This window comes from Tachypleus tridentatus, chromosome 8 (genome assembly GCF_004210375.1).
Source record: "Tachypleus tridentatus isolate NWPU-2018 chromosome 8, ASM421037v1, whole genome shotgun sequence".
NCBI classification, from domain to species: Eukaryota; Metazoa; Arthropoda; class Merostomata; order Xiphosura; family Limulidae; genus Tachypleus; species Tachypleus tridentatus.
The window spans coordinates 65,349,179-65,360,598 of NC_134832.1; positions in this window are offsets into that span (position 1 = coordinate 65,349,179).

Consider the following 11,420-nt stretch of genomic DNA (forward strand, 5'->3'; position numbering starts at 1 on the left):
TTGTTAACTAAATTCATTTTAAACATCCTCCTAACGTATTAGACTCGATTGGTTTTACCAACTCTGACAGATAATTGATCAGCAAGAACATAAACACAGTTTCTACCATGTTAACATCACAACCTCTTTTTATTGTTTTAATTTTTATTTCGTTTTTCACTAATCACTGGTTAATTACAGTTTAAAACAATAATTAAAGCTGAAACAGTCACGTGATCTAAGGCTAAATTGAGTCGATGTTGTTATTCTATTCAATAAATAATACATGTTCATATTGTTACGTATTATATTTTATCTCGGACGGGTCTTCTAAGCATTATGTTACGTACGTTTCGTATTACGAATTCAAATAGCCGGAAATTTGAATTTAAAAGTTAATTGAATATCGATATGTATCAAATTGATAGTTTTTGCCAACAAGATTGATTCACACAATTTTCTTTTTTAACACAAATATACTTTAATATACAAATATCAACACAATTTATAAAGTTTATTACAAATAATGATTTATATACAAAAGTTTTATAAACTTAAAAACAATACTGAGTGTTCTATCTAATCTGAAACTAAATATTTATCGACTGTTCACGATGAGCGAATTAATTATATGCTGATAGACAAGTACGATTCACTTGAAGGGAAGCTAGCTAATTTCTTCACACGTGAGTTTTTCCCAACGAAAATATCTAATTTCCTCTTAGAAATACTAACGTCCGAAATTAATTCACTGAAGTTAAGTGCTTTGTAAGGTTAGAAATATATAAAGGTTTCTGGTCTAATACCTGTAGTTTTCCGATTAGTAAGCATTAATCACAATTATAGCTTCCGAAGTTTGTAATATACTAACTGTAGCAAACCAACAATGTATGAAAATTGTTTCTTGGCGCGTCGATTTATAAACTCTAGACGAGGTTCTCGAAAGTTCAGTTGGCAACAATATTTTATTTACACACATAGTACATTGTTAATTCTCACACTCAAGAATCCTCTTCAAATTTAGAGAATATGAAATAATTTCGCAACACATTATTAATACTATAAGTTGCATGTATTTCTAAATATATATTTAACTAAAACAAACATCAATATCAAAATAAATACATAATAGTAAATCCACTACAATATTTGTGTCAGTAATCAAAAAAACAACTATTTCACACTTGTAATGTAGTGCATTTGTCGTTGTGTTTCAAAATTCCACTCTAAAAGAAAAACCATTTACACTCCTTGGCTTACTGAAGCCTATTGTTATTACTGGTACTTTAGAGTAAATAGCATCACAAAGTAATAACTCATTTACTGTCTGAACTTCTGTTGTTAGTAGCGACTCTTTTAACTAGTGGGCATTAAAAAAAACTTATAAAGTCATATTATGCTTAAATATCTGTTTTTGGTAATCATACATGTAACCAAAGCTAACAGTCAAATTATGTACTGTGTAGCATATTCATAAAGAGAGTATTTGGTATGCGTAATTCTTCATGCTTGAAAACATCACTTCTAATAAAGTGGAGATAAAAACTTGCATGAACCTTACCTTTATACTCCTGTTGCCGCATTTTACGAACACTTGTTTCCCTTATAAGTTTTACATTTCGTTGTATTTGTAATTAAGCAAAAAACTACACAAAGTGCTGTCTATTTCTTGTCACTTACATGGATCGAAACCCAGTTTTAGCGTTATATGCTTTCAGACTCACTATTGAGCTGCTGAAAAGAGGGATGCAAAAATTTAAGAATAAATGTACTCAAGTAATAAATAAGTGAGAATTCTAAAATTGTATGAATAAAAGCAAAATATAATGTGTAACCATAAATCAATCATACTTTATTTGCTATATCAACTGACGATAAGGCCTTTCGCTCAATACCGGAACTCATCAAATGGCTATTTCTTTCATGAATTACATGGGTAACAATTGTTATGGTATGAATTGGATTAAATAATAAATGTGATTGGTATCAATTTTATTCATGTAATGTATAAATCAAAATTAGAAAAAGTATTAACAACACATTATTATCTTGAATACCAAATATTTTTCTGTCATTTAGAGAACCTTGTGACCCGGTAACTTCTTCTTGTTCACTTGTAAATTCTGAGAATTTATGAGCGAACCAAAGAATAATATAATAAGTATAATATATCTGTCCCAGATAGCGCCCCCTCTTGGTAGATCATTGGTAAGTTTACGAACTTACAAAACTTATGTATAAGGGGTTCGATTCCTATCGACGAACAAAGTATAAATAGCCTTAATGTGCAGCTTCATACTAAAGAAAATCAACGACCAGAACCAGATTCGTAAAATCTGATATAGTAATTTATTTTATTGCCATCTATTGGCCTTTAAAAGCACTAAAGACAGAAGGATTACTCGGATGACCAGTTCCGGTTTGATTCAAGACCCTAACCCGTTCAAAAAAAATTTAACCGCTATTTAGACCCATTGTTTCTTGTGTATTTTATACTAAATTTTAATTATACCGTCAGATGTGTCGTCAAAATGTCATTGTTCTTGAAATAAATTCTAATTTATAAATTACAGGCGAAGAAACAAACTTTAGAATTTCAGATGCTTCAGAGCACGTAAGAAAATAAACAGAAAATGTGTGAGAATTTACTTCCTATCTAAATCTAAAAATATAAACTAAGGCGAAAATATTAATAAATCATCTCCTTTAAATTGTTTATAGTATTTTCTTCTGAAATAGAAGAAATAATATATTCACCTGTTAATGCTTGAGTGAATAACCAAAAATCAACATTAAGACAAATATGTTTGAATTAATCCTGCGTACTCCATATCAAACCATTTAATCGGTCAGGGATACGAAAATTTTCGAATCGTGACATCTCTGTAAAACAAAAATAGACTTCAACGGCCTTATTTATCTTTGACTCTAATCAAATCTCGTATTAATTCAAAACTTTCCTTATAGTTTAAGGATACAAAAGAATGGAGAACCTTAAACACTTTGTTTAACATAAAAGGTTCAATGCTAGAGAGGCCCGGCATGGCTAGGTGGGTTAAGGCGTTCGACTCGTAATCTGAGAATCACGGATTCGAATCCCCGTCGCACCAAACATGCTCGCCCTTTCAGCCGTGGGGGCGTTATAATGTTACGCTAAATTCCACTATTCGTTAGTAAAAGAGTAGCCCAGGAGTTAACGGTGAGTGGTGATGACTAGCTGCCTTCCCTCTAGTCTCACACTACTAAATTAGGGACGACTAACGCAGATAGTCCTTGTATAGATTTGCGCGAAATTAAAAAACAACAACAATATTAGAATATCGAAAAATAAATTGTACTAAACATAAAAAGATTAGTTTAAATGTTGCATTGACAACTTAAAACTTTATTTCTTATTACAAGATCTTGCAGGCATTTAATGAGATGGAACTCTAAACAAACAGTAAAATTCCGTTTTTATTTGTGATAGATATAGTTTCACTAATTGTTCATGAAATTCATAGAATATTCTTGTCAATTTATTTGTTTAGGTCTTTTGCGCAAAGCCACACAACTATCTGCGCATAGCACCAACCACCAACTATTGGGCTAGTCTAATCGAATTTTGTTACTTGGCTGTTATAATTATAGTTCGCTCATGGCTCCGAAATACGAAGCGCGTTTCTGTGACAATGGAACATAAACCACGAGCTCTCAGAATTACAAAACTAGTATGCTAACCATTAAGCTACAGCCGGGACATGTAATCAAGTTCGCATTTTTTGTTTTCGTTTCTCTGACAACCTTGATATAATTTAAGTAAACTACACAAGAAATATGATATCCTGTATCAGCACTAACGTTTAATGATTTATACTACAAAAAGAGGAAAAGCAAAGGGTAGAAACATGAATGTATTACTATAACTGCGAATCTTTAAGAAGCCTCAAAATAGAATGCACTATTCAATATATTAAGATTTGTACTCGTGAGTTTGCATCTTTTACAACGACTTGGGTGTGACTTGTTGCAGGTTTCTTTCTGGATGTTCCTAATGCGCCAACTTTGTTTTCTAAAATATATTTTTGTTTTGAAAACACTAAACATTCGATATGAACACATATTCAAGATCTGAATATATAAACATTTTGTTCTGAAAAGCCAATATCAAGTAATTCTGATACATGGAAAGGATTCCACCGTACCTCTGTATTGTAGTTGTCATGTAACTAGCTGACTTAAATCCATTTTCATTTTCACCATATTCAAGTATTTGTAGTCTTGAGCTTTCTCGAAAGTCCTTCTAGATTTATTAAACAAATACAGTAGAATTCCTGGCATTCAAACTTTCATTTTTCATAAACCAATTAGAAAATACAAGAAACAAACTAAACCTATACCTAAAGAATTATTAGGTTTTATTTACAATATGTTAGAAAGTATAAATCATAGTAAGCTACAAAAACATTTTTGAACCCAAAATAATTATATTTGGGCTTACTGCTACCAAAAATACCATCATGGGTTTTAAAATGTAAAAAATATATATTCTTTCGGTTGCCATTAAAATCTAATGTTAAAACTTAAGTGCGTAAAATATATAGAAATAATTAATACCATATATAACAAAACTAGTAATAAATACACATATTAAGAAAACGGCTTAGGTTACAAAATAGTACAACTGGAAACACGCAACATAATCAAAAACCGCCACAAGACAAGTGTACACAAGATACTTTCGCGATATATCCATTCAAACGTTGCATACATGAAACACCTAAATAATGAAATATTATTCGTGATATTCAATACGAAGAAACGCCGATAAAGTTGCAAGTTTATGGATTTGTGTAAAATAAGACTATTGAAACCCGTTCTTGGAAACCATCGTCCTCAAACACTAGGTAGATTACGGAAATCCAGAAAGGAGGAGGTAAGTTTTTTGAATAAGACAGACGAATCATTCTGCAGAGAAAACTACAACGCAGACATTATTATCCAGCTGCACGGTCGTCAAAACAAAAATATGAAGAATTAGTTTAAGCCAACAAGAAACTAACGTATAAAAGGGTAATGTACAGAATAAACGTTGAGTATTTTTATATTAACCAGTATTTTTATTGTTTTATAATGCATATTATTTATTTATTGACCTTAACGTTTAAGAAGATACACTAATTGCATTAACTGTGAAGGAATAATATTATTTATTCATTTCGATTATCCTGTAACGATAAGACTGATTAAAATGAAGAAATATTATTTTCTGGTTTCTCCGCTTGACTTTTGCTCACTATCAATTTGATTATTATTTTCGTTAATTTTTTTTTCTAATTCTTCAAATAAGCTTATTTGGATTTCTTCTTATTGTAGGTTCTTATTAGTAGAAACAAATACGACGATAGAATGCATCTGCTGAATTTCTGCTTTAAGCACATGTTTCATGAAATACAATGACATCATATTGATTAGTGGTGTAAACATAAGGAAATTAAACTGAAAAATTAAAAAACTTCAAAAATGTTATTTGTAAACGACAAAGAAAAATAAAATACAGGATATTCCTGTGTAAGCTATTAAAGAAATAAAAACAAAATTTTCTTTCAATATTTTCCGCGCAAATCACGTAGTGAGGATTATATATATATATATACATGTAAAGTAAATTCTGCAAAAAAAGTATTTTTACTGTAAGGTAATTCAACATGAACAACATAAATAAAGAGACGCATTTCGTTGATTAAATCGTCCATAAGAAGCATCATAGTGTTTTGAACCAGTCCTGCAAAGCACAGATTCTGAATTACATAATAATAGTGGCAAACCTAACAGATTACTGTGTGACTAAATCCTGGTATATGTATTCTGTTACACCCTGAACTATTTACTTCATCTTTGTTAATTTATGTTTTTGTTAGAAATGATATTTTCGTATAACCTTCACGTTCAGGATTCAATTGTTTACATAATTTTAGGCTCTCATTTAAGTTTTACTATTTCAATTCTCTTAATTCAAAGTCCAGTAAATAAGTGTCTTATTTAATAATAAAACATTCTCCCCTTTTTATTTTTAGTATTACTTGATACCTTCTTCTTTGACAGCCAGTGGCACAGTGGTATGTGTGCAGACTTACAACGCTAGAAACCGGGTTTCGATACCTGTGTTAGGAAGAGCAAAGATAGCTCTTTGTATAGTTTTGTGCTTAGCTCCAAACAAACAAATAAAAATTCCATTAAAAGACAAAGTCACAATACATTATAAGTTGACCTTTACTAGTTCAACATTTGCGTTGCCTGTAATTGGCCAACATATTGTCAGTTATCGATAACGCAAATGTAGATCAACCATTTCTAGTTTATAAATAATGAACTGCGTCTGTTTATCATTTAAGTTTATAGTAGTTACCATAAATCCTTATGCCAAGAAAATTGCTAGTCTGAGATTGCAACTGAGATTAACAAAACCTTTAAATCATTATTCTTTGTAGCTTCAAAGCTTCTCTTCCAAAATATTGGGATAAATCGGTAACTGAATAGTTCATAAAATTATACATATTATCTATGTTTCAAAATAAAAGTAATGCTGTATCTAATTCTTACAGGGCCCGAAATTGCCAGGTGGGTTAAGGCGTGCGACTCGTAATCCGAGTAATTCAACTGTTTGTTTGTTTTTTCATATACAAAAATGCGTAACTTTATTGTTTGAGGATTCTCTCTTGTTTACTTTATAATTTATTTTTACTTCTTCTTATTTGTACAGTTCGTTTTTTTCTCGTTTGATCATAAGCTATTAGTGTCCTCTGGTGGGTTAGCAGCAAATTTGAGTTCATACAATGATAAATTTCTGAATTCGGTTCCTCACGGCGGACATTGATTAGTTTTTCACTAATTGTGATTACTATCACAATGAATGGAACATTCATTATTTTTGTACTCTTTTCAAATTTTTTACTGTATTTTAAAGGTAAAATCACTGGCAGAGTTGCCAATTATTCTGTAGTCGCTGTAACATAATAACCTGTAAAAAAACCCACAAGACATAATGATGATACACTGATGTCTTAAAGTAATCTGACAGAAAAAAAAAATCACAAACTATTGAGTAATTCTTTACAGTAATTATGCTACGGGTCTGGCATAGCGCGGAGGATTAAGGCGCGCGACTCCTAATGTGAGGTTGCGGTTTCGCATCCCCGTCGCGCCAAACATACTCGCCCCTTTTAGACGTGGCGGCGTTATAGTATGATGGTCAATCCCACTATTCATTTGTAAAAGAGTAGCGGTGATGACTAGCTGTCTTCCCTCTAGTCTTACACTGCTAAATTAGGGACGGCTAGCGCGGGTAGCCCTGGAGTAGCTTTGCGCGAAATTCAAAACAAACAAACAATTTTTACGGCGACACCTTTTGACTGGCATGTGAAATAATATACTTTATCAAAGAATTACCGTCGTATTTGTCAATATTTTTCTGAGTTACTTATACACCAATTTACTTGTATCTAACAGTGATTGTATTTCCAAGATGTATGTACATGTAAGTTAATTACTGATGGATTTCTTATAAAGAAAGTAAGTAATTTCGCGACTTTTTTTTCTTTTGTCAGTGCTCTACATTAAGGTAACAAAACATAGAATTATTAAATATGATGTCAAGTGTGGTCTACTCCTGCAGTGAATGATATATATAAAGAAATCAGTAACTTGAAAGTGAAATTTACTTTGTCTAGAAATGTTTTACTGAAAATACTTTATCATAAGAATGTTGGGATTACCATCTTAAATGTTTGTTGTTTCAGAGTTTTGCACTAGGGTTTATGAACACAAAACGGTTGTGTTGTAACGAATATTGTTACTGTTGTTAAGTGTTTTACCCTACCGTAATGTGCTTCGAATTCGTTTGGTTTGGTAACATTTTGTTTTACATGATTTAACTCTTAAGGTTACCCGTGTGGGATTTAAAATCAACTTTGACAAAAATAAAAAAGTCGGTCCTAAAGAAAAAAAATAAATCCAGGTGAAAGCTGGAGGAAATAAAGAAAGCTATGTTTTCTACCTCAAAAGATATCTTCACATATATATGAAATCCTATGTAAAGAAGATTAGCCAATTATCACGTTTAAGTCTATAAGACGGTCATATATTATAAAATTAAATTAGAGTCCATTTGAAGACCGTGAATTTATACTGACTGCCTATCAAAGCAAACCATGTGCTTAAAAAGAAATTAAAAATTAACCTTGCAATTAGTGTAGTTAATTAAATATCCCTTCATACGTTTCTATTTATAAATATTGGTACGCATTGTTTTCCTCGCTGTTAACTATACGTTAGGTCATATAAATTAACGTGCTATCTGTATAAAAGTCCCATTAAACTCAGCTGTATCTCATAAATAGTTTACTAAACGTTCTATATTATACAGAAGTTGAGACCAGAGGCGTCCCTGAGCGCTAGAACACGGGACCAATGCCCCATTCTATTTGACAGAATTCCAAATCTCCAGCTGGTATTTTGAAAAATTATAATAGAAAATCATACTCTAGCCCAAAAATTCTCGCACCTATGGACCAGAGTCCAGAATCATATGAATACCTACGACCCTTCTGGTTGGAGTCATAAACTTCAATGTTCTTATGGTATTACTCTGTTTGTTTGTGACAGCTTTCTATAAAAACTAAATTTTGCAAGTGATAAATTAACACATTATGAATATTAGTTTCAAGTTTCTACTCCTTTTTTATGATATGAATGTAACTTCTTTTTTTTTTCTTTAATGAGTGTGCTAACAATAGTTACTGTGACCAATTTGGCAAAAATACTTTAAATTGTCGCTTTCCTAAAAAGCCACTGAAAGAATCACTCGAAAATTATCAACGACCATGCGGATTGGTGGTTCTTTGAAACACTGTTACTGGTAACACTGACATTACTCGCAACTGATTCATCACGAACATAAACTTGAAGTTCTCCTGTTCTGCAGAGAAAACAAACTATTGTTTCACTACCGTATTCTGTTTAAACCTCCAATCTTGTTACATTATAACATGTTAAGTAAAGCTTTGAACATCCTATAAAGATATATGATAATATGAAACATATTCCCATCACGTTCAAGCCTGGTTGTTCGTCTAAAAACAAAAAAACAAAACAAAATTTATATTATTCAGTGCAAAATGATGTGGAAACGGCCACTGTATATCATAATTAGATTAATGGTACAGGAACTTCTTTGGATTTACCACATATAATCTATAGGCATTATAAATCTAAGTCACTAAAGATCTGACCTTATAATTTACAATAAAGAGTTTATTTACAAAATCTGATGAAGCGTTTACATTTTTAAAAGCTGCTTTATATTTCCTCCTTTACTGTGTTCTTACCATGGGAATAAAAGTAAATATCGTATAGACAGTTTTTAAACGAACATGACTTACCGGTTTTAAAGCGAAACTTATTAACTTGCTGAATGGTATCAGGAATCGCTTAATGAAAGCCATATGAAGAAGCACAAAGCTTTACTGGTAATCTTAACGACTGTTCAACACTGTTTCATCTATGTTTAGTGTGTACTAAATGAAAGACTACTGTATCGACAAATAAGATATTAAGCTTTTATGTTTGCCTTTGTTTCACACAACATAAAAAGATACAAAAAAACTAATAATATGATATGAGTTGAATGTTACGCAACTATGCTAGTCTATGATCAGTGAAATATTTAAAAAAACAAAAACGAATTGTATGACCCTTTACGTTGTAATTGTATATTTCACAGGCAGATCCACCACGAACAATCTAATAAGACAAGACTGCTTCTCCGTACTAAAGATACTGAAGAAGCTACAAATATGTGAGTATCCCAAACAAATGTATTATTTCAAATGCGGTTGTTAGAAACCGCAATCCTTTTTTAAAATAAATAAATAAATGCCTACATTAAATAATTTTGTCATATTAGTTTTCTAAGCCGCTCATAGATGGCAATAGTAGAATCACAATATCGTGAATCTGCAGAAAATAGTTTTAAATTATCGATAATTATTGTTTCAATATGTTAATACGGTTTTATGATTAAAATTATAGTATCGCTTTATCACACAGCATTTTTTTCAAGATGTTATTATAATGAAACATACGTCTTATTACTCACTGATAGATAGAAATGAATAACTTGCACTCTCTTGAAAAAAAATTGACTTAAGTTGAACGGCCCGACATGGCCAGGTAGTTAAGACACGCAACTCGTAATCTAAGGGTCACGGGTTAGAATCCTCGTCATACCAAACATGCCGTGCCTGGCATGGCCTAGCGCGTTAAGGCGTGCGCTTCGTAATCTAAGGGTCGCAGGTTCGCGCCCGAGTCGCGCCAAACATGCTCGCCCTCCCAGCCGTGGGGGCGTTATAATGTGACGGTCAATCCCACTTTTCGTTGATAAAAGAGTAGCCTAAGAGTTGGCGGTGGGTGGTGATGACTAGCTGCCTTCCCTCTAGTCTTACACTGCTAAATTAGGGACGGCTAGCACAGATAGCCCTCGAGTAGCTTTGTGCGAAATTCCAAAACAAACAAACAAACAAACCAAACATGTTTGCCCTTTCAGCCTGGGGGGGGGGCGTTATAAGTGACGGTCAATCCCACTATTCGTTGGTAAATTAGAAGCCCAAGAATTGACGGTGGGTGGTGATGACTAGCTCCCTTCCCTCTAGTCTTACACTGCTAAATTAGGGACGGCTAGCGCAGACAGCCCTCGAGTAGTTTTGTGCGAAATTAAAAAAAAAAAACAAATTTCTTGTGATAATAGTGTGCTGTTAATATGAAGAGAAATCCTACGTTGGCTGAGTAAATATTTTAACAGTGACATCATACTTTTGTGTTTTGTAATGCAGAGAAAAAATTCTGTGTTGGCTTTGTAAGTATTTTAACAGTAATTCCATTGTACTTTTGAAATCAGTGCGCTCTTAACGTGAAGAGAAGTATCTATTTTGGCTGTGTAAATGACCCGAGAGTCATCAAGAAGAGACGCTAGAGTCAGTTGGTATTTTGTTATAAAATAACGTGAGAATTTTAATTAGATGTATAAATAATGTAACAGTGTAAGTAATATTCAATAAGTGCTAAATGAATAGTATTTTATGCTGGTTGTCTAAAATTACAGTTATTACAGTTATACCACATTGACTATCTAAGTTGAGTTACTATCTGTTTTAAGTGTGTATATAATGTAACAATAAGTTTATGCTGTGTGATTAGTGTAACATTTACTGTGAAGTGTTACATTGAAACTATAAATGAAAGACGTCTTTTCTTTTTCATATTTCTAATTGTTTAAAATATGTTTCACCTTATTAATGAAAGCTCCCAAAGCTAACATAAACGAGGAGAAAACCAACTAAGCTGTTTGTATAACATTTCACAAAGGTCTGAGAACATCTACCTTCTGTAACACCTTCATGCATGTC